General features: G+C 39.8%; 1 protein-coding gene across 8 annotated transcripts in view; it reads right to left on the reverse strand.

Annotated features, from left to right (window-relative positions):
• Positions 1-25,027, reverse strand: part of tfeb (transcription factor EB) — a 101,555-nt gene that overhangs the window by 69,680 nt on the left and 6,848 nt on the right. The window contains exon 2 of one of the 8 annotated variants that reach the window (XM_069941865.1): positions 4,805-4,856. The exons of the other annotated variants lie outside the window; for them this stretch is intronic. The gene's annotated coding sequence lies outside the window, so the exon portion shown is untranslated. The remainder of the gene's footprint in view (positions 1-4,804; positions 4,857-25,027) is intronic. 8 annotated transcript variants of the gene reach the window in all.

Genomic DNA, 25,027 nt, shown 5'->3' on the forward strand with positions numbered 1-25,027 from the left:
AACATGGATAAATGTCAAGGTAATCGCTTCAGTAGAAATAGCAGAAAAGCAGACAATAATTTTAATGATGAGTGATTGGCAAATATTGATGTTCAAAAGGACCTAGGTGTCCTTGTACATCAGCTTCTGAAAGTAAGCAAGTAAATAAGATGGCAAATAGTGTTGGGAAAAGATTTGAGTGCAAAAGGTAGGGTGTTTAGCAAGCACCATCTTTGGTCTTGGTGAGACCACACCTAACATATTGCTAAATATGAAAGTCTGCAGATGCTAGTATCAAGAGCACAAAAGTTCTGGAGAAACTCAGCAGGTCACACATCATCCTTAAGAAATACCATATATAGGCATTTAATAGTCAATATCATTGTAAAGCACGTCGAAAGAATCAAAGACTTGTTCATCCAAGCCAAGGCTTTTATTAACTAAAAGACTGGAGCATATCACAAGTAGGTCGACCAGTCCAGAATGACCTGGTCTGGCTAGGAGCAATCCTTTAAGACCTGCCAGTAGGTGTGGCTACACTCTCAGCCAATCACAGTCATCCTACACGACCATCTACATAGAATCTGTACTATCACAATCATGTAAAAGTCAACCCCCCATTTTTATTCCCCCAAATCTTGTATTTTCCATATATCATGTGCAAAATCAACCCCCCCCCAGCCCCCATTTTGGCCCCGCCCACCCATCGATGCCTCAATAAATTGTGTTTCTGATTCTATTATTTCATTGGAGCAGAAGTGGTCCTTTATCATCTTGAGCTTGTCAGAGAGATATTACTGATACTCCTTTCCACTTCCCTGCCGCTTCCCCCCCATCTCTCTGCTTTCTTAAAACTTGCAATATGTCCAGATTTTTTTTTTAAAGAGTCATTGAGCTGTAAATTTAACTTTCCTTCCTTCTCCGGCCATGCTGTCTAGCCCTGCCAAGTGTTGCCAGCATTTCCCTTTTTTAACTTAGATGGACAAAGCTATATTTTATCACTGCATTTTTGTACATAAACGAACTTGAATCAGCCCCTCCATGAAAGAGGTCAGCAAGGTCAGTAATTCCTTAAAAAACACTAGCTACCATGAGAAAAACGATGGTCTGGTTGTGGAGTTGCTGTGGTTCACCAGTCATTCTTAACAGCAATTTTGAAACAATAGAAGAACTTGCTCAGCAACTTTGGAGCAAAGTTAAGAATCCAGCCTAACTCTGGGACTGGAGCAATGGGAATACTGTAAACTCTATATAATGAGAACAATGCCTAATATAGTTCTGAGTGACAACAGAGATACAGACGAAGGGTCCCCCCCCCCCCCAAAGTGACCATCCTTTTTTCTCCACAGATGCTACTCGAGTGCTCCCAGAAGATTGTCTGTTGCTCCAGATTCCAGCATCTGTAGTCCCCTGTGTGTCTCCAGAAATAAGAAAGTTTCAGAGATGCCAAGAGAAAGGGAGAGACAGAGTGAAACACAAAAAGTCTGCGACACTGTGATTGCAGTCAAAGCATGGCAAAATACTGGAGGAACTCAGCGGAACTTTTCAACATCTATGCTGGAAAGACCGGCTGAGTTCCTCCAGCATTTCAGTGTTTTCTTTTCACAGGGAGTGACAGACACATTTAGGAATGAGGGAGAGATGGGCATGGGGAGGGACGAGAAAAAGAGGAACAGGCAAAAGGGAAGTGAGAGAGAGGGATGGGAATGGCATGGTGAGAGAGTAAGAAAGATATGAGGGGTGAGATAGAGGAACCAATATTGGGAGGATGTGAGAGAGAGGGATGAGTACAGAATGGGCAAGGAAGGAATGCCTATAGGAGGTGAGAGAACACACACTGACAGGAGTAGAAGGAACCATACCACAACTCATTGATTTCTTCCTTAAGAACCAATTATAGGTTTGCACAGCGATTGTGTAATGGAAATTTTCGTAAAATTCCCGCAACGCAGGCTGTGCAAACAGTTCAGAATGGAAATGGGTGACTCATTCCTGTTCCATAATTTTTCCTGCACCAGCCCTAGACAATTTTGCAGACTGCCTGCAGTCTAAACTAAACTGCAGGTGGTTTGCAACAACGGGATAATGAATACGACGTACATGATGACATGCAACGACATGTTCAGCTCACGACACTGCAAAGTGGGATTTTTAAATATGCATGCATGAAATTAAGTTTCATTCTAGTAATGCTATACACATTCGCTGCTAACTTTAACTTGACCTGTGGATCGAGAGCCATTTTGCTCCTGTCTGGTGGCTTTTTTGGATGCAGATGAATGATGTCATTGATGACATCAATGCAGTGACGCTGAACGTCTCACACAGGGTCTTCATCACAGTCTATGTTGACCCATGTGAAGCCTACAAAAATACCGCAATTCAAGTATTTAGTAAAAACATCCTTCCTGTGTGAATGGCCACTCCAGAAGATAAATGTGAAAATTGTCGACAGGAAATTCTCACAACAGCTGTGCAATAATGACTTTACCCTGGGGGAAAAAATGTCCCATAGAACTAATTCCATTTCTTCCCTAACTATGATCTGAATTGACTCTTCAAGCTCTTCATACCTTGAAGAAGGGCTCAGGCCCGAAACGTCAGTAATATATCTCAACCTCCTATGGACACTGTGAGACCATCTGAGTTCCTTCAGCATTTCTTTGTTTTTAAGACAAGAAGGGAGGAAGTAGAGAGAGAAGAAAGGAAGAATTCAGAAGATAAAAAAATAGAAACGGCCAAGTTGAAAGGACAAGTGGGAGAGACAAATTCAGACAGAAAGAAAATGAGAAGTGAAGAACAAAAGAAAGAGACTTGTTTGAAGGCTGTGTGGGATGATGTTCGGCCTAGCCAGATCAAGCCTTAGATAGCTGAAATCCCCATCTTAGCAGGCACACCATGATATTGGGCTTGGTAGACAGAATGGACAAGAACAGAGGAGGGATTAAAAATGAAAAATTGTGACCATCATGAAGCTTCTCTTTGGTTTACTTGGCCTGGATGCAGGAAAATATTACCCCTTATTTTTAATCGCTGTGCATCAGTGCTCCCTCTATTTTTGCATATACTGGAGAGATTCCAAGGCCATTTAATAGTTATTCAAAAGTGAGAGGCGGTGAGTGGTAAGAATAGTGGGAAGTTAGTGAGTGTCAGCCCGACTGGAAATGCTTTCTCACAAGGCAACAGTGAAAGCAATCAGCATCTGAATGGCACTCGTTGCTTTCGTCTGAAAGCTTCCTTGATGAATCAACATCTGCAGCTGTTCGTGTAATACTATGCGGACAATAGGACAAACCCGTTCTGTCTACTCAAAGTGGCACACAGCACTGCTCACCGCCCTGCCAAGCAGTGGCCAAATAATGGCCTGAAATAGGGATTCACTGCCACCTATCGGGTCACACGGCAAACCTGGTGCCCACAGTAGGCGTGCACCTCATCTACCTTCAAGGGTCACAGTGCAGTCTCAGTTCAGGCAGAAAACCTGCTCAGCAGAAGTAATATTTCACCAGTCAGTCAGTGCTGCTCCATAGTGGCACATTCAGAGAAAGAAGTAACAATTCCAGATAGTGCTCCTTCTCCCCAGGGGAACAATACCAGACGGGAGATTTCCAGAGGATGATCCCTCTTCCCCACGGCTAGTGAAGCATGAAAGTTTGCAAGAACATAAAGCACCGCACCCTTGTGGAAATTCCATTACATAAAAAATAAGCAAAAGCCAATGTAATGGGGAAAGTACTTTACCAGAAATGAAACAGTGCAGACATTTATGCGTGACACTTCAGCTGGAGTGGATGTGCAGATGGCTGTTACACTCGGTCATACATTAGGCCAGTCCATTCAGTGGGCAAAATACTAATCACTGACCTGTGCCTGGGGCTTGCCATGCAGAAAGTCAGTCATCCTCAGGATATCTCAATTCATTCTGGGCTTCCCCATGCATTTAAAAACTGAACATTGATTAAGTTTAATAACCTTGCAACTCTTGCAAGGAGAAATCATTTAATGGCAAGCAAGCCAGAGGTAGATTTATTTTATTACAATGCTTCAGGACAGATTATTCAATTTAGGTGGTCAACTTGCCAAGGTGGTTGCAATTACAAACCTCACCTCCCAAAGTCAGTTAATTCATCTGTCAATTTAATTGTAATTCATCCAATAGTTGCCTTTAGCTATATAATCAGAAAGCACAAAACAGGCCCTTCAGCCCATCATATCTGTGCTGACAATCAAATACCTATCTTTTATAGCTCTTGTGACCAGCTATGCCTTCGTAATTCACCCTTATTCAAATGTTGCACGAATATCAAAGCCCATCCCCTTTTCAGACAGCATCTTCCAGACTTCAAACACCTTCTTCGAGAAAAATTCTTCCTCAGACTACCCACCACCCCCCCCCCCCCACCCCAACCGGCCATCTTTTTTTGAACCAACGCCCTCTGTTCTCAGATATTACTTCCATGGAAATCATTCAATTCATTTGTTTCAAATTACAGTAAAAAATCTTTTTGAACAAAAAAATTAACAGGAGCTCAGCTGCATTGATAGTTCAACCCCACGGCATCCTTTTAGAATTTAGGTTAACACTATTGGGCCACAGTGTTAGCTCTGTTGTTAGTGTAAAACATGAAAGTCTGCAGATGCAATGATTGTAGTTAAAAAAACACAGAAATGCTAGAGAAACAGCCAGTCTCGTAATGTCCATAGGAGGTAAAGATATGTATTACTTGACATTTCAGACCTGAAATCCTCCAGCATTTCCGTGTTTTTAACGAGCCTAGTGATTAGTGCAACTCTATTTCAGTGCTAGCTGAAAGTAGTTTTTTACCTTCTCCCCACATCCATGTGGATTTTCTCTGTGTGCTCTGGTTTCCTCCCACCTTCCAAAGAACATGCAAGTTAGTGGATCAATTGGTTCATCAATGTACTTAGGGAGAACAAGCCTGTGGCTGGAAGGCCCGTTACAGTGCTGTACCTCAAAATTTTTAAAATTAAAAACAAACTCATGTTGTACATATGCATCAACATAACTCTTTCAGAAAGTTGCTTGTGATTAACTTTAGACCCGAATGCTTTCTCATTTCCAGTTTAATGAAATGATGGAAGTCAGCATTTCTCTAAACACTGCACAAAGTTCCAAGTATCCTAAGATACAGGAGTGTCTCCATCCTGCTCCTCTGCACTAAAATTTTTCAAATGAATTTTTCCAGTTGACTTCAATTACTGTCACACTATGTTTCCCCCAGTGGACCTATTTTCCTGGAGATTTAGCCAAAGAGTAAAATTCCTATGCCTAATAGCCTGAATGCGCCTGAAGCTATGCAAACTCAGGCCTGGTCAGTGCTTGGAAGGGAGACCACCTGGGAACACCAGGTGCTGTAGGTTTCAGTGAGGGTCGCCAAACGAAGTGACGACTCTCTGCCTTATGGTAGACAAAAGTTAAAGAATTTCAGGTATATTCTAAATGAAGTAGAGGTATTACGTGACAATAATGGTATCTTTAACCTGCTTCTCTTTCTGACTGTAGGGCAATTTCTGCTAATGGGGAATCTTTAGACTACAGGAAATTTTGTGTAATGTCACATTTTCTGTGTTATTACATGACAAAAAAAAATTCTAAATCTTGAAATATTGAACAGGAGTAATAATTAGCCAGATTTGTAGATCCAAAAATCAATTCATTTCTGGTGCTGATGAGGAAGTGCTCAGAAGTGATTTTTTTTTGGGGGGGGGGGGCGCTTCACACTGCCCAAATAAACTCAAAATCAAACAAATTTTGGCCATATTCTCACTTTCACATAATTCCCCTGCACCCACCACTCTCAAACTTATTGACCACCCCTAGCACCCAATCCAGCACAAAAAATATTTAAAGATTATCATTATTGATTTAAAATTGTCTCATGCTTCCTACATCTGAAAATGTTCCTGACCTACCGCCCAAACTAATTCTCTTGTTAGACTGTTCCCAATTGCTTTATTGCTATTGCTCAATAGCTTGAACTGTTCAAGTCTGGGCAAAAGGCAGATTTGCAGACTTATTCCCCAGCGACCCTGAAATCCCCTCCCTTAAACTCTCAGCATTCCTATAAATGGTTTCTACCCTGACATGCTAAAGGAAAAATACAACACCTGCTGAAAGGCATAAAATGGCATAATTGCAGCGCAGGCCAGATAGTGTTTGTGGGAGAAAGAAAGTTTATACCAATGACCTTTCATCAAAATAGCAGAAATTTCCAGAGTAAAAGCAAAGATGAGAGAGGAAAGAACAAAAGATTGTGGCATTGCAGAATATAGAGCATAAAATGACAAAAATGGTGAAGGAGCTACACAAAAGGAAATGATAGATGAGCGTGAAGAAACAAAACTAACTGGAAATGGGAAGATCATCATCTGAAGTGGCTGAACTTAGTTTTGCTTGAGAAAAATTGTCATTGGCCCATTTCCTTTGGAGTCATGAAACTGTGCACGTAACAAGTCAAATAGGTTGTCCTCCCCAACAGTATCCAAAATGGTTTAGCTGTTATTGAGGGGAAGGTTACAGGGGTGCCCTGCACTGCTTACCTGTTCCCTTTCCCTCTCTTGAATGTCACCCATCTACTGTCCTCCTGTCCCTGTAACTCCTGTCTATCATCCCTTTTACCTCCCGAATTATCTGGAGTTCATCCAACTCCAGTGCCAGTTCTTTAACTCAACGTGTCAGGAGCTGCAGCTGGATGCACCTCGCAGATTCTACTGGCTTCCCTGATGACTAACATTCTGCAAGAGGAGCATTCCCCTGCTCGGCTCTCATTCCCACTGTTTATGACTAGAAGCAGAAAATATAAGCTATCTAAAACCTGCCCTTATTTGTTCCTGCCTGCTGAATCCTTTTTGTTCCTCAAATAGGATGGCCCTTTCTTACTTCAATTCCTATTATACCCCATCTCTTACCCGTTCTCACCGAAGCCTGTTGAGCCAAAGCCATACCACTCTGAACCAGTCAACTCCCTAGTTGTATCAATATCTGATATGGAGGTGCCAATGCACAGGATAAGAAAAAAATACAGACAGTTGTGATCTCGGCCAGCATCATCAAAGACATCAGTTCCACTCCATCGAAGACATCTATAAGAGGTAGTGTCTTAAGAAATCAGCCTCTATTCTCATCGACCCTCAGCACCCAGGCTGTGCCCTCTTCACACTGCTACCATCAGGAAGTGTAGGAGCCTGAAGACGAGCCCCCAGAGGCACAAAGACAGCTTCTTCCCCTCCACCATCAGATTTCTGAATGAACAATAAGCCACAGACACTACCTCACTTTCTCTTTTTTTTGCACTAATTTGTTTATTTATTAATGTCATGTTATAGCAATGTTTGCACCGTGACCACTGCTGAAAAATCAATGAATTTCGTGACATGTTCATGGCAATAAATTCTGATTCTAAGGAGTTTCACCAGGATCCTGTTGGGACTAGAGGGTTTCAGTTATAGGGAGAGGTTGGACAGGCTGGGACTTCATTCCTCACAGCATAGGAGACTGAGAGGTGCCCAGATGAAGGGATATAAAATCATGAGGGGTGCAGATAAAGCGAATGTTCACAGTCTTTTCTCCAGGGTAGACAATTTGAGGTGAGGGGGTAAAGATTTAAGAGAGAATTGAGGGATAACCAAAGGATAGTCTTATCTCGAATGAGTTGCTGGAGAAAATTATAGAAGCAGGTACAACAGCAATATTCAAAAATCATTTGGACAGATATATGAATAGGAATGGTTTAGAAAGATGGGGGTCAAATGCAAGCAAATGGGACTAGCCCAGAATGCCAACTGAAGGGTCTGATTTGTGATTCAATGACTTCTTCCTGACCTTATAAAACTTGCAGCAATAGCTCACCTATCCCTTCAACCTGCAGGGAGGGCACAGTAGGCAACACTGAAGGAATAGTTTATTTTTCTATCAGTAAAAAAAAACTTACATGTGGTATACTGTACCCTTCTGATTCTAAACGTGCGTAATATCAAATGGTATTTTTCCAAAATAACATTAGGACAAGAAGTGAGATGAAGTTTTTGTGGCTCTACACTGACACCTGTGCAGCTACTCAACTGGATAAGAAAATAAAAAGAAATTGTAAATGTTGAAATTAAACATTTTAATACAGACAGTTGTGATCTCGGCCAGCATCATCAAAGACATCAGTTCCACTCCATCGAAGACATCTATAAGAGGTAGCGTCTTAATCCTTGGTTTAATCCTTCAGGCCCACTCCCCTATCTCTGTCAATCAATTCACAAAATTGTTGTCAGGTCCTTCCCATAGTTTCACTCCACTTTAGACATAAATTTAGACATACAGCACATTTACAGCCCCTTCCAGCCCATCAACCTGTGCTGCCGAGGAGTCACGTGATGGAGTAGTGGCCGGACGGTGAACTCCAGCCCTCTCCAGAAAAGTCGGGAAAAACAAGAGAAAATACAAAGGCACAGAAATACAAGTTAAAGAAAAGTGAATATAAAGGTGGAAAGAAGATGGAGACAAAAGGAGAAAAATCAAAATCAACGGAAAGAAGAGAGGAAGAGAAGACAACGGAGGAAAAAGGTGAAGGCCTTACCTGTCCGAAGAGGCCCGCTGTGGAGAGAAGACCCCACTACCTCAGGTCGGTAGAAAGAGAACTACAACAATGGCTCACAGAGCCGAGTAAAAATGCGCAACCGCGCATGCGCGACTCCTCGCGCATGCGCGATGCGCATACAAAAAAACACACCGACGGGAGGGGGGACCAGCTGGGGAGTCGATCTCCACAGCCGGCAACGACAGCTGCAGAACACCTGCAGCAAGAAGAGACCACAGAAGACAATAGAAACAAGAAAGAAGAGGAGGAAAGGGCAGCAAAGAAACAACAGATGGTCAACCTAGAGGAAGAAGAAGAGGAAGAGGAAGAGTACAGGGAAATAGAAGAAGAAAAGATAGGCAAGGTAAAGGAGGTACTTGCTCTTGTTAGAGGATACATGGAGTCATTTAAAGAATGGCAAACACAGGAATTCAATGATTTAAGAAGAAGAATAAACAACACAGAAAAGAAAATAAATAAAATGGATATGACCTTAACAGAAATGGGGAAAAAAAATGGACAAGATGGAAGAACGGGCAATAGCAGCAGAAATGGAGGTAGAAGACTTAAAAAAGAAATTGGAGGAATCTAATAAAAAAACTAAAGAGACACAAGAATTACTAGCCCAAAAAATAGATATAATGGAAAATTATAACAGAAGAAATAACATAAAGATAGTGGGCCTCAAGGAAGATGTAGAAGGCAAGAATATGAGGGAGTTTATAAAAGAATGGATCCCTAAGGCCCTAGGATGTCCAGAACTACAGCAAGAAATGGAAATAGAAAGGGCACATAGAGCATTGGCCCCTAAACCACAACCACAACAAAAACCAAGATCTATTGTAGTAAAATTCCTAAGATATACTACAAGAGAAAAGGTACTGGAGAAGACAATGGAAAAAGTAAGAGAGGGCAACAAACCACTGGAGTATAAAGGGCAAAAAATCTTCATTTATCCAGATATAAACTTTGAACTCCTAAAGAAGAGAAAAGAGTTCAATGCAGCAAAAGCGATTTTATGGAAGAAAGGATATAAATTTACACTGAAGCATCCTGCGGTATTGAAAATATTTATCCCAGGACAACAAAACAGACTATTCTCGGATCCAGAAGAAGCACGAAAATTTGCAGAACAATTACAAAAATAGACTGAGGGATGAAGACGGGTAATGAGAGCAAAAATTATCACGATTGATATGTATGTGGGTAAAGACAAAAATAGACTGAGGGATGAAGACGGGTAAGGAGGGTAAAAATGACCACGATTGATATGTATGCGGGTAAAGAGGTATAAGAGTGAATAGAGACAATGGGCATATGTGAAAGTATCTGTAATTAGAGGAAAACATAGAAAGTATAGACAAGAATTAACAAGGGAAGGTAATGGAATAGAGAGAATAAGGAGGGAACTAAAAGAGTGACCTTTGTGACATATAAAAAACGAAATCTTTTCTGGGGGGGGCTGGGTGGGGGGAAAAGAGCGGTCACTGCAAAATCAGTTGACGCTTGCGAGTGGATTCGCAAATCCAAATGGAGAGGGGAGATGTGGTTGTCCGACAAGGGATAAAGGGCAACTCAGGAGGGGAAGGGGAGATTGGGGATAAAGAAGATAGAAATAGGAGAATAAGGAAAATGTTGGATGTTGTAGGAATGTTGTCTGGTAAAGAGTTGAAAATAAGAAAACAGAAATGGAAAAGGAGGAAAGGTAATGATGGAAAAACGGAAAGAGAAGATAAACAAAATATAAAATGGCTACGCTGAACTATATGACTCTAAATATTAATGGAATACATAACCAAATTAAAAGGAAGAAACTACTAAATTTACTGAAAAAGGAAAAAATAGATATAGCATTTGTCCAAGAAACACATTTAACTGAATTGGAGCACAAGAAATTAAAGAGAGATTGGGTAGGACATGTAACAGCAGCATCGTATAATTCAAAAGCAAGAGGAGTGGCTATATTAATTAGCAAAAATGTGCCATTTAAAATAGAAGAGGAAATAATAGATCCAGCAGGGAGATATGTTATGATAAAATGTCAGATATATTCAGAGCTTTGGAATCTACTTAATATATATTCACCTAACGAAGAAGATCAAAAGTTTATGCAAGATATCTTTTTGAAGGTAGCTAATACGCAAGGGAACATACTAATAGGAGGGGATTTCAATCTGAATTTGGATCCAAATATGGATAAAACGGGGAAAAAAATTAACAGGAAGAACAAAGTAACCAAATTTATAAATAAATCAATGCAAGAAATGAAACTTGTGGACATATGGAGGAAACAAAACCCAAAAGAAAAGGAATACTCATACTACTCGACTAGACATAAAACATACTCAAGGATAGACCTATTCCTGTTATCAGCCCACATACAAGGGAGAGTTAGGAAAACGGAATATAAAGCTAGACTATTATCGGACCACTCACCCCTGTTATTGGCAATAGAGCTAGAAGACATCCCTCCAAGAATGTATAGATGGAGATTAAACCCCATGCTACTTAAAAGACAGGATTTTAGAGAATTTATTGAAAAACAATTAAAAATGTACTTTGAAGTAAATACGGAATCAGTGGAAGATAAGTTTATACTATGGGACGCAATGAAAGCATTCATTAGAGGGCAAATAATAAGTTATGCAACCAAGATGAAGAAGGACTATAATCAGGAAACAGAGCAGTTGGAAAGGGAAATAATAAACATAGAAAAAAAATTAGCAATAAAGGAAGATACAACCAAAAGAAGAGAATTGGCGGATAAAAAAATAAAATATGAAACATTACAAACATATAAGGTGGAGAAGAATATAATGAAGACAAAACAGAAATATTATGAACTAGGGGAAAAAACACACAAAATCCTAGCATGGCAGCTTAAGACAGAGCAAACTAAGAAAATGGTATTGGCAACAAGGAAAAAAGACAAACAAATTACATATAATCCAAAAGAAATTAAGGAAAACTTCAGAGAATTCTATGAACAATTATACCGAACCGAAAACGAAGGGAAAGAAGGGAAAATAGATGAATTTTTGACTAAAATTGAACTACCAAAACTACAAATAGAGGAACAAAATAAATTAACAGAACCATTTGGAACAGTAGAAATACAAGAGATAATAAAAAATTTACCAAATAATAAGACACCAGGAGAGGATGGACTCCCAATAGAATTCTACAAAACATTTAAAGACCTAATAATACCGCCCCTCCTGGATGTAATCAACCAGATTGATGAGACACAAAACTTACCAGATTCATGTAAAACAGCAATAATTACAGTGATACTAAAACAAGGGAAAGATCCACTCTCACCAGCGTCATATAGACCAATATCTTTGCTAAACACAGATTATAAGATAATAGCTAAACTATTAGCGAACAGATTAGCAGAACAGGTACCGAAAATGGTAAATTTAGACCAAACTGGATTTATCAAAAAAAGACGCACAACAGACAATATTTGTAAATTTATTAACTTAATTCATGCAGTAGAAGGAAATAAAGCACCGGCAGTAGCAGTTGCTCTAGACGCAGAGAAGGCCTTCGACAGAGTAGAATGGAATTACTTGTTCAAAGTATTGCAAAAATTCAGTTTACCAGAGAAGTATATTAATTGGATTAAAGCATTATATAAGGGACCGTTAGCGAAAGTGACAGTAAATGGACATGTATCAAAGCAATTTAACTTAAGCAGGTCAACGCGGCAGGGATGCCCACTATCACCATTATTGTTTGCGCTAGCTATAGAACCACTAGCAGAATCGATAAGAAGAGATAATAATATAAAAGGAATAAAAATAAAAGACAGGGAATATAAAATCAGTCTGTTTGCGGATGATGTGATAGTGTACTTAACAGAACCAGAACTAGCAATAAAAGAACTATATAAGAAATTGAAGGAATATGGAGAAGTGTCGGGATACAAGATAAACGTAAATAAAAGTGAAGCAATGCCTATGAATAACGCGGATTTCTCAAAATTTAAGGAGGAATCCCCATTCAGATGGCAAACGCAGGCAATAAGATACCTAGGTGTGCAAATAAACAAAAATCTAGGCCAATTATATAAACTCAATTACAATCCACTAATGAAAAAATTACAGGACGATTTAGAGCATTGGAAAGAGCTACCACTAACACTGATAGGAAGGATAAACTGTATTAAAATGAACATTTTTCCAAGGATACTATACTTATTTCAGGCATTGCCAATACAACTGACAGAAAAATTCTTCAAAGAGTTAAAGAAAATAATAAGGAGATTTTTATGGAGAGGGGGGAAACCGAGGATAGCACTAGACAAATTAACAGAATGGTATAAACAAGGAGGCTTACAATTGCCAAACTTCAAAAATTATTATCGAGCCGCACAATTAAGGTACCTATCAGATTTTTATCAAACAAGGGAAAAACCAGACTGGACGAGACTAGAATTAGATAAAATAGGGGAAAAGATACCTGAACACATATTATATAAATGGGACGAAAAATTGGTACAACATAGAACTTCTCCAGTATTACACCATCTCCTCAATATATGGAAGAAGATTCATGTAGAAAGAAATAAAATAAATTACCAAATACCAAAACTAATATTGACGCAAAATAAGCTACTCCCTTTTACAATAGACAACCTTGCCTTTAGAAAATGGGAAAAAAAAGGGATTAAAAGAATAGAAAATTGTTTTTCAGGAAGTAGATTCTTATCCTTTGAACAAATGAGAGATAAGTACAATATAACGGGAGATACAGCGCTGGCATATTACCAACTGAGATCCTACTTGAAAGATAAATTAGGAAGCAACTTGAGTTTACCAGAGGGAAGTAACCTTGAATATGTGATTACAGATACAATGTTAATCAAAAGATTTATAAAAAATATGTATATTAAACTGCAAGAAAAGGAAAATGAGGAAACAAATGGTAAAACTAAACAAAAATGGGAACAAGATTTAAATATAAAGATAAAAAAGGAAACATGGGAGAAGTTATGCTCTGGAACGATGAGAAATACAATAAATACGAGGCTGCGTATGATACAATATAATTGGTTACACAGACTATACATTACACCGCAAAAGTTAAATAAATGGGACCCAACAGTATCTGATAGATGTTTTCGATGTAAAAAAGAAAGGGGAACAACAATTCATGCAATCTGGACATGTGAGAGAGTAGAAAAATTTTGGGATGATCTCAATCAGATATTAAATAAAATAACAGAAAACAATATACCAAAGAATCCAGAGATCTTTCTCCTAAGTAACATAAAAAATAAAGAATTTGGAATTGACTTGGAAGATGCACAAAAAAGATTTGTCAAGATAGCCCTAGCCGTAGCAAAAAAATGTATTATGTCAACCTGGAAAATGGAAGATAATTTGAAAATACAACAATGGTATATAGAAATGAATAAATGTATTCCATTAGAAAAAATAACATATAGTTTAAGAAATAATATTGAAATATTCGAACAAGTATGGGAGCCTTACATTAAATACAATAGCGAAAACCTACCGGGAACAAACATTACCTAAGTTGATGGAAGGAGAAGAGAAGAAAAGAATGGACTCAGTAGAATTTCTGGTGTATTTTTGTTGAATGACAACATTGTCTAACTGAATTAATGCAACCTAGATTGTATAACTAAAATGGATGAGGGGGGGGGGGGGATGGGGGGGTGGCTTGGGAGGAGGGAGGGGGGAGGGAGAAAAAGTCACTGTAAATGTGTGGAAAAGAAAAAGTGTATATCATGGCTATTGTGATTTATGGTGTGAAAAATAAAAAATTTAAAAAAAAATAAATAAAAAAAAAATAAATAAATAAATAAATAAAAACCTGTGCTGCCCAACTACACCCAATTAACCTACAACTCCCGTACATTTTTAAGGATGGAGGATACCGGAGCATCTAGAGGAAACCCACACAGATATGGGAAGATATGACCTTATAGACAGCACTGGATTCGAACATATGTCACTGGCGCAGGGTTGTCGAGCCAGCTACGCTAACTGTGCCCCCAGTGATCTCGCACAAGTCCAAAACCTAGATCTACATCCCAACATAAACCATCCTCCATCCTAAATTTTCCGACCCTTCTCCACTCAGTCCTTCCCCTCTTCCAGGTCAGAATTGTCCTTTCCTCCACTCCTTTCAAATTTCCAGATCTTCAGCTCACCAAACCCACGCCCATACCCTTCTGCTGCAAGACCAAGCTTCTTTCTACTTGATATCACCTCCACTAAGGCAGTGACTTATTCTAATCCTTCACTCAACAGCAGCTCTGTCTATCCCATCATCCATACATTTCCCCACCCCTTATTGGATATAATTTCAGATTTATTGTCAGATTACATTTGTGACTTCACATACAACCCAGAGATTCTTTATTCCTGCAGGCGAGACAGAATTATGACAAATTGGTTGTGCAAAAAATGTACTCAGTATGCACATGTTAACAAAATGTAAACTAACTGACTGCAATAGAAAGAGAAAAATATCAATAAAGAGTCATTAAATGAGTCCCTGATTGAGTTTGTTGTTGAGGAGTCTGATGTTGGAGGGGTAGCAGCTGTTCCTGAACCTGGTGGCATGAGTTTTGTGGCACCTACACCTCTTTCCTGAGGGTAGCAGTGAGAACTGAGCATGTGCTGGGTGATGTGGATCCTTGATAATGGCTGCAGCTCTTCAATGGCAGCGTTTCCTGTCGATGTTCTTAATGGTGGGAGGTATGTCATGGGCTGTGTACACTACCTTTTCCAGGGCTTTACAATAAGGGGTATTGGTGTCCCCATACCCAAACTATGATGCATCCACTCAGGGTTTCCAATGTCATACCAAACCTTCACCAACTCTTGAGGAAGTAGAAGATCTGTCATGCTTTCTTCACAATGTCATTAGTGTATTGGGTCCAGGAAAGAACCTCTGAGATAGTATCTCCCAAGATCTTAAATTTGCTCACCCTCTCCACCTCAGATTTCCCCCAATAACCACTGGGTCATACACCTCTGGTTTTCCCTTCCTGAAGTCCTTGGGTTTGGTGACATTGGGTGTGAGATTGTTGTTGGTGCATCATTCAGCCAAGTTTTTAATCTCCCTCCTATATGCTAACTCATCACCCCTTTTTTTATACAACCCACTACCAATGAAATATGGGATGAACCACAAAATCTCTTGTGTGACATGACTTCACTTCCCTCACCCATAAGCCTTTCCAATTTCCTTCTTCTTCTTCCAGGCATTAACTGCAATAACCTTACCTCATGTCTCTGGAAAGACTTTCCCATGCACAAAGGAAGTGAATTCTTCCTCTATTCTGCTCCCTTGTGACTATTTATTTCAAGAAAACTAAAGCTGAAACAGGAACTACGAGAGGAATGCTGCACAATTTGACCAGCAAATCCCAGAACCTGCCAAGTAATAATTATCAATAGACAAGTGAAATAACAAAAAAATGGATCCAAGTGAGATGTGAATTGTGACAATAGAATCATTACCAATTTACAAACTGATCATCAGAAATGGCTGAGAGCCAAGTGTGTGACCAGTATGATGGGTGTCCTTTTTGATATTGGCTGCCTTCTTGTGGCAGCGTCTCACATAGATGCCTTCAGTGGATGGGAGGTCAGAGCTTATGATGGATCTGGCCGTGTTTACTATCTTTAACAGCCTTCTGCATTCCCGGGCACTCAAATTATCATAACAGGCTGTGTTGCAACCAGTCAGTGTACTTTCCATAGCACACAAGTAGAAGTTTAAATGAGTATTCGATGACATGCCAAATCTCCTCAGACTTCTTGGAAAGTAGAGGCATTAGTGTGCTTTTGTCATTGTTGTGTCAGGGTGCTGGGAGAGAGGTTTTCTAATATATGGAAACCCAGGAACTTGAAGGTACTTTCCACCTCTGTCCCATCAATGCAGACAAGACTCCCCTTCCTAAAATCAACATTACGCACCTTGGTCTTGGTGACCTTGAGAGCAAGACTGTTGATCTGGCACCACCCAACCAGGTTCTCGATCTCCATCCTGCATTCTGGTTCATCAATTCCAGTTATTTGGCTAACGACAGTGAATTTTCCAATTGTGTTGGAACTGAACTTGGCTGCGCTGGCATGAGTGGAATACAGCAGGGGAATAAGTATGTGGCCTTCAGGTGCCCCTGTGTTGATGTTCAGTGTGGAGGAGGTGATGTTGCCGATCCGCACTGACTAAGGACTGCTGATGGGGAAGTCGAGAATCTAGTTGCAGAGTTTGGTCACGTTTATTATTTAATCTCCCCTACCTTCCTTTTACATGATTTTTTACTTTCCTCTTTCTTTACTTGCCACTTTACATCCTCAAGACCACAAATAAAGAACCATAGAACACTACAGCACCGAAACAGGTCCTTCAGCCCTTCTAGTCTGTGCCAAACAATTATTCTGCCTTGTCCCATTGCCCTGCACCTGGACCATGTCCCTCCCTGTCTTTCCCGTCCATGTACCTGTCCAAATCTTTCTTAAAAGTCAAAATTGAGCCCATATTTATAAATCCAGCTGCCAGTTCCTACTACACTCTTCCCACTTTCTGCATGAAGGAAATGCCCCGAGGTTCTCTAACCTTTCCCCTTTCATCCTTAATCCAAGTCTTCCAGTTCTTATCTCTACTAACCTCAGTGAAAAACGCCTGCTCATATTAACTCTATCTACACCCATCAGATCTCTAACATTTTCCATTTTGGATTACCATCCAAAATGCTCATTGTTTCTCCCTCCACAGGATTTAGCTCAACTTATTCAATCTTTTTTGTATGTTATTTAGCTTTTGTTAATTTTCCTCTTTATGGGATTTTGAAATGCAGAGCCCCAAATGCCACACTTCCTATCTTACATCATGGTCAGTTGCTGAAAACAGCTCTGGGATGTTCTAGGATTTTGAAAGGCGCCAAGTAGTTCTTTCCTTTCTATGAAAATTATAGTGAGGCATCAGTCACAAAATAAACCGGAGGGTAATAACATTAATGGTCAATGTTTACAATGAAATGGGATTCTAAAAAGTACAATCAGGGTAAATGCTGAGCAGATGATTCCACAATTTAAGAGTCTAAACCCAGAGGGGAGAGCAAGAATGAAATGTTAACCACTTAAAACTGAGGTGAAGAAGAATTTCTTCTTATGTGAGGTTCTGCATTTTTGGAAGTCAAATACGAGTTGGACATATACAATAAATTGCAAGGCACTAAGAAATAGTAGTGAGAAGACACCTATGGGTACATAGTTCCCTGACAGTGGCAACAGAGGGTGAAAGAGTCAAACTGCAGGCTTGGCTTCAGGGATCAATGCATAGATAGAAATTTGGGACATTATGTTAGAATGATACACAACACTGGTTAGTTTGCACAGAAGAGTATTTTGTGCAGTTCTGGTTGCCACTCTATTGAAAGGATGTGATGTTGCTGGAGAGAGGTGATTCACCAAAATGGAGAACTTTAATTATGAGTAGAGGTTGGGAGACTTAGGAGCAGAATTAGGGCATTCAGCTTTATGGAGTGAAAAAGACTGAAGATGGCATGATGGATGGATATAAATTATGAGAAGCACAGATAGGATAGATAGAATATTTTCCCCATGGTGAGGGTCTCTAAAATTGAAGGCAGAGTATTGAGTTTTACAAGAACCTGAGGAATATGTTTTTTTTTAAATGCAGTGGTTGGTTGATATCTGAAACTTACTGCCAGAGGAGGTGGTGGACTCATACCTGATGATGACATTTTGCAGGCATTTACATAGGGCAGATCTAATGCATGCACATTGGATTGGTGTTGATGGGCAAACGGGTCAGCATGGACATGGTGGGGAGCGACTCCACCGCTCTACCACTGTGGATGCTGAGTCACTGACTATTTTCAAGAGCAAGATAGATGATAGGTTTTTGGAACACAGGGACTCAAGGGGATTAGGAAGCTGAGGTCAAAGATCAAATCAAGCATGATCTTAATGAGCGGTGGAGAAAAGTTGGGTTAAAAGTTCTCCTTTCATCTGTCGTGGAGATTTTAATTATCGGAGATAAAGAAGCGAAATAATTGAGAATGAGTGACTAATTTCACTGAGGGACAAAGTTCACAAATAGATTAGGGACATACTGTGGACACAGGTTTTTTCATTTTGGAGATGTTTCAGACCAATAACCTACAAATAGCTCCTTGGGAACTTATTGGTTTTGATGATTAAATTAATTCAAATTATTCCAAAAAATATAGGAGACATTTCCCTTGCTGAGATTATTTTCAGCCATAATTCTTTTATTCAAATGCATCTGCTGAAAAATTCAACTGCAGAGAGCCAGAAACCTCCACTTTGTGTTGATTAAAACAGTGTTAACTCAGCATTAACCAATTTTGTGTATGTTTCTGGGGACCCAACACAATGCTGCTGATGGTGTAAGGAACTTTTGAAGTGAGATTTTCATATCCCCTTACCTGAAAACACTCTATCTCAAATGCCCTTTAAATAAGGACATTTCCCCCCCCCCCCCCTTTAAACACATTCTCATACATACTCTGTCATTCCCTAAGTTCTCTCCATACTGCTCTCAGTGTTGCTGCGCAGGTTGATAGGATGGTTAAGAAGGCCTATGGGATGCTGGGCTTCATTAGTCACGTGGTTCCTCTGTTTAAGAAAGGGTCCAAATGCAAACCTGGGAACTATAGGCCTGTAAGTCTGACGTCTGTGGTGGGCAAGTTAATGGAAAGTGTTCTGAGGGATGCTATTTACAAATTTTTGGAGGTACAGGGAGTAATCAGCATGGTTTTGTCAGGGGTAGATCATGCTTGACAAACCTGATTGAGTTCTTCGAGGGGGTTACAAAAAAGGTTGATGAAGGGAAAGCTGTGGATGTTGTCTATTTGGACTTTAGTAAAGCTTTTGACAAAGTTCCCCACAGGAGGTTAGGAAAAAAGGTGGAAGCATTAGGTATAAATAAAGAGGTAGTGAAATGGATTCAGCAGTGGTTGGATGGGAGGTGTCAGAGAGTAGTGGTAGAAAATTGTTTGTCCAATTGGAGGCCGGTGACTAGTGGAGTTCCTCAGGGTTCGATCCTGGGTCCACTATTATTTGTTATATATATTAACGATCTGGACGTAGGGGTGGAGAATTGGATAAGCAAGTTTGCGGATGACACAAAGATTGGTGGTGTTGTGGACAGTGAGGTAGATTACTGTAGATTAAAAGGTGATTGAGGAAGGCTGGAGGTGTTGGCTGAGAAATGGCCAATGGAATTTAATACAGATAAATGTGAGGTGCTACATTTTGGAAAGGCAAATTTAAATAGGTCATATACATTGAATGATAGACAATTGAGGAGTGCAGAGCAACAAAGGGATTTAGGAGTTATGGTAAATAGTACCCTCAAGGCTGATACTCAGGTAGATGGTGTGGTGAAGAAGGCATTTGGAATGTTGGCCTTCATAAATCGGAGTATTGAATTCAAGAGTAGGGAGGTTATGATGAAATTGTACAAGGCATTGGTGAGGCCAAATTTGGAGTACTGTGTACAGTTTTGGTCACCAAATTATAGGAAAGATATAAACAAAATAGAGAGAGTGCAGAGAAGGTTCACGAGAATGTTGACAGGATTTCAGGGTTTGAGTTACAGGGAAAGGTTGTGCCGACTGGGGCTTTTTTCTCTAGAGCGTAGAAGATTGAGAGGGGACTTGATAGAGGTGTTTAAGATTTTAAAAGGGACAGACAGAGTAAATGTGGATAGGCTTTTTCAATTAAGAAAGGGGGAGATTCAAACTAGAGGACATGGTTTAAGATTGAAGGGGGAAAATTATAAGGGGAACATGAGGGGAAATTTCTTTACGCAGAGGGTGGTAGAGATGTGGAATGAGCTTCTGGCAGACATAGTTGAGGCGGAATCATTGGTTACATTTAAGGAAAGACTGGATCGTTACATGGATAGGAGGGGATTAGAGGGGTATGGACCGGGTGCTGGTCAGTGAGACTAGGAGGGTGGGGATTTGCTACGGCATGGACTAGTAGGGCCGAACTGGCCTGTTCTGTGCTGTAAGTGGTTATATGGTTACATGGTTATATGGATTGAGTTCAAGAGTTGAGACGTCATGTTACAACTCTAATAATCTCTGGAGAAACCACACTTGGAATATTCAGTTCTGGTCACCTCATTATAGGAAGGATGTCAAAGCTCTGGAAAGGGTACAGAAGAGATTTACCAGGATGTTACCTGGATTGGAAAACAAGTCTTATGAGGCAAGTTTAGAAGAGCTCAGACTTTTCTCTTTGGAGCAAGGAAGGTTGAGAGGTGACTTAATAGAGGTCTACAAGATTCTGAGAGCCACAGATAGGTGGACAGTCAATGCTTTTTTCCCCAGAGCAGGAACAGTAAACACCAGAGGACATCTGTACAAAATGATAGGAGGAAATTTTAGGGGAAACATCAGGGGTAAGATTTTATTTTGTTTACACAGAGAGTTGTTGGGGCCTGGAATGCCTTGCCAGGGGTGGTGGTGGAGAGTGAAACATTAAGGGCATTTAAAAGACTTTTGGACAGGCACATGAATCAAAAAAAAACTAGAGGGTTATGAGGAAGGAAGGGTTTAGTTTTTTTTTGGTAGGAATATTTAGGTTGGCACAACATCGAGGACTGTCATGTTCTATGTTCAATGTTCTAAGTAGTCCTGGTGAAATTTTTCACCTCATTGGCCATCATAACTAGCACTGCTCATTCACCAGATTTAAAGATTCAAATTGGAAATTGTTTAAAGGCTGGAACTTGTTTTTCCTCTGCTTTCATTTACAGGGTGCCACACAACTCTACAATGCAAACATCAAGTAAACCGACCCAAACTTTATCCTGGTCACCAACCTCTAGTTTCAGCAGATTCCCCATCAAAATGACATGGCCAGAAATGCCAGAGGTTCTGCACAAAATAAAAATGGTTCCATGATCATTAGATGAGGAATAAGTTAAAGAGCACATAATCAGCTGGCAAAAGAGGTGGCGCGCAAAACCTTTCCAGCCAGGCTTTCCCAGGAAGTGTTCTCTGATTAAAGCTTCCTACAGGAGCAAAGCCTATATAGGCAATCCTCCCATAACTCAGATCTGTGACCACCTAAGTTGAAGCTGATTTAAATGTTTGCTCTCCTGTTGATGCAAAGGATCAAACACTTTGCCTCGGGACCCCTGCAATTTGCTCTTCTCTCGTGTGCCACCAGTGACTTTGCTGCTCACTCTTCCATTACAGAAACTAACAAAAGATTCAGCCAGTAAAATGGGGAAACTTTTATTTTTCATCATTGAATTCAAGTGAATTGCTGGCTTTCCAAACTGCAAGAATTCATAGAGGACACTCATGCCCTTCCAATACCCTCTGGCAGTTTCCTACCTAACATTCCTTTTACACAAGAAAGCTGCCTCTTGCACACGTTATTCTTCAAAATTCTGTCCACGTTTTCTTTCTTCCCTTGAGGACTCTGCCACCCAGCTCCCATAACAGTAGTATGCATTCATTCCTTGTCAGCACCAGATTTCAGATTTATTGTCAGAGAACATACATGACATCACATACAATCTGGAGATTCTTATTCCTGCAGGCAGGGCAAAATTGCCACTTATTGGTAGTGCAAAAATAAACTGTACACAGCATGCACATGTAAACAAATAAAGAAATGTAAACAAACTGACTGTGCAATACAGAGAAGGGAAAAGAACAATAAAGTTCTTTTATTGTTGAGGAGTCTGATGGTGGAGGAGTAGCAGCTATTCCTGAACCTAGGGCTTTACACTCAGGGGTATTGGTGTCCCCATACCAGACCATGATGCAGCTGGTCAGCACATTTTCTACCTTACATCTATAGAAATTTGCCAGGTTTCCAATGTCATGCCATCCAGCATTTGCAGGTTTGATGGTTGTAATCTGGGGAATCCTTTTTGGACAACTAACCTTCAAACCCTTGTGCTTAGTCTTCCTGAAGTGGTATTACATTACACAAGGAAACCCACGTGCTGTTTCAGAACTGGCTCTTCTGCATTTTATGATTTTTTTTTGTTTAAGATCTTTCCAAAACAGCACAAAAGAGATTAGGGAAAATGGGGGAAAATGTTATAGATGAATTTCTGGATAATACTCTCATTTACATGAAATTGAAACCCCTTTTATCCAAAAGAAAAAAGCATGAGAAAAATAAATGTGAATTTAAATTTTAATTTTTAAAAAATTTTAAATTAAGACCAGACAAAACAGTAAAAGGCTCTTTCCGGCCATAAGCATGTGTCGCCCAGTTTGAGCACGGCATTTGAACCCCAATCACTGGTGCTGTAACAGCATTGCACTAACCACTAAGCATGCCACCCAAAAATAAGCCAAAACTTTCCTCCACAGTAGTTTATGGATAAAGTGGTGCTTTTATGGACATGGTCAGCAGATATTTGTTGGATGAAGGTGTTGAGCACTTTGGAGGTACAGCAGATAAATGGTATAGATTTGCTGTAATTTCTCTTAAAGCCTGCCAGACACCATCTTCTTGCTCCATCTTCCTAATTCCTGCACAAAATTGATACAAAGAAATTTGCCTGAATGTTTTCACAGGCCACAATGCCCCTTGAACAAGAGGTGAAAACCTACTCCATCCAGAAGGCTTTATCTATCTTATGGGTTATAAGAAATGGACTCGTGTTGTTTCTTTTCAAAGAGAATCATTCCTCAAGGTGAAAGGGGCCAAATAATAACAACACATCTCCACTGTTGCCCAGAGTCATACCCCACAAACTGTCTCAGTACCCCTCACTGTCCAAGAAGCACATGACCCAGGGACAAAACTCCTTCCACTACCCCACTTCACAATGCTCTTCGGTGTCAGACAATGTCAGATAAGGTTTGATTTTCTTTGATAATGCATCAGTTAATGAGATCCTGCTAAAAATTGCTTTCTTTGTTACTTAACTGCATTGGTTAACAGTACTACAATTGCACACAAAAGAAGTTTTTAAAGTATTTAAACTTTTATCACCCATGACTAAATTTAGGGCCTTTGTTACATTTGAAGAACTGGCTCCAGACTTTCCGACGTTTGTTCAGTGCCTCAACCAATCAGTGCAATCAGGTTCATCCCCAATGATGGAAGAACAGCCAGCCAGACCTCTGTTCTTCATTCAGTTAAGAAGGAGTAAATATGTGTCCGTACTTCAGATGAAGACATACCATGTTCTTCATACAATTAAGAAGGAGTAAATATGTGTGCGCACTTCAGATGAAGACATACCATGCCATCTGCTAACTGTTGCCTTAGCAAACGGATGAAGAGTTGCTGCTCAAACTGCAAGTGGAGATGAACATCAGCCAGCATTGCATTTCTTCTGAAACAATGAAGCAGCTGAAGATGGCTGTCCCGAGAACACGCCCCTGAGGAACTCTCACAGAGATATCAAAGGACTGGGATGATCGCCCTCCAACCACCATCTTCCTTTTTTGCGATCGGTCAGCATGTTAACTAACTTCTGTTTGACCACAGGTTGAAGAAATTGAAGTGGAAATGGGGAGGAATGTTTATTCATTTAACACTCAAAAATTCCCCAGCCTGGATAAAGTGAAAGCTACGGCTTTGATCGGACTCAGTCTTCCTGTTATGTGCTCAGTTCCACAAGGCATTTATAGAACTGACACTGTACAGTAAACACATTGTTACAACCTTAATACAAACCATAAACAAGGAAACGGGGAGTAAGAAAATAGAGTTAACTTCATTTGAATCGTGAGTCCCCATTTAATTTTTACGAGTTTATTCAGGTTCTCTTTCTCCTTGGTTCTTGCCCCAATTCCAATATATTATAATCTCTCTACATTATTATTGTTTAATTATCTTTCCACTGGTTTCTATTTTAGCAACAAAGTGTAATTTTGACTTTTTGACAAAATGACTTGATCCAGTGTGTAAAAGTAGATGACACAATTTTCTTGTTTATTTTCATTGTGTGATGACATTTTTTAATGGTTTTATTGTATTGTACATGTTGAACGTTTAATGGGTTTGGAGGGGGGTGGGAAGGGGGGAGGGAAGGTAGGGGGGGAGGAAAATGGGAGAAAAGGCCACAGTGTATATTTAAGAGGGAAATGTTTGGATGTATTTTGGTTGACATGGTTCACAGTATGAAAAATAAAAAATTATTAAAATAGTGTAATTTTTAAAAATCTTGCAGTTGTTTAGCACCTTTTAGAATCTCATGATAATTTTCAGTACTTTACAATCAGTTCTGCTATCAGCCTTTTAAACATCTTTGATTACTTTTCTAGTCCCCTCGATCCTTTCTATTACAAACCAGGCAGAATCATCCACATTAGTCTCAGTGATATTTACCCAAGGTTCAATATGAGTTTAGCATGAACTCAACGTTTCAATTCTAGTCATCTAAAAATAAACTTGTTTCCCATTTATGCCCCTTTTAATCCACGTATT

This window comes from Narcine bancroftii, chromosome 5 (genome assembly GCF_036971445.1).
Source record: "Narcine bancroftii isolate sNarBan1 chromosome 5, sNarBan1.hap1, whole genome shotgun sequence".
NCBI lineage: Eukaryota > Metazoa > Chordata > Chondrichthyes > Torpediniformes > Narcinidae > Narcine > Narcine bancroftii.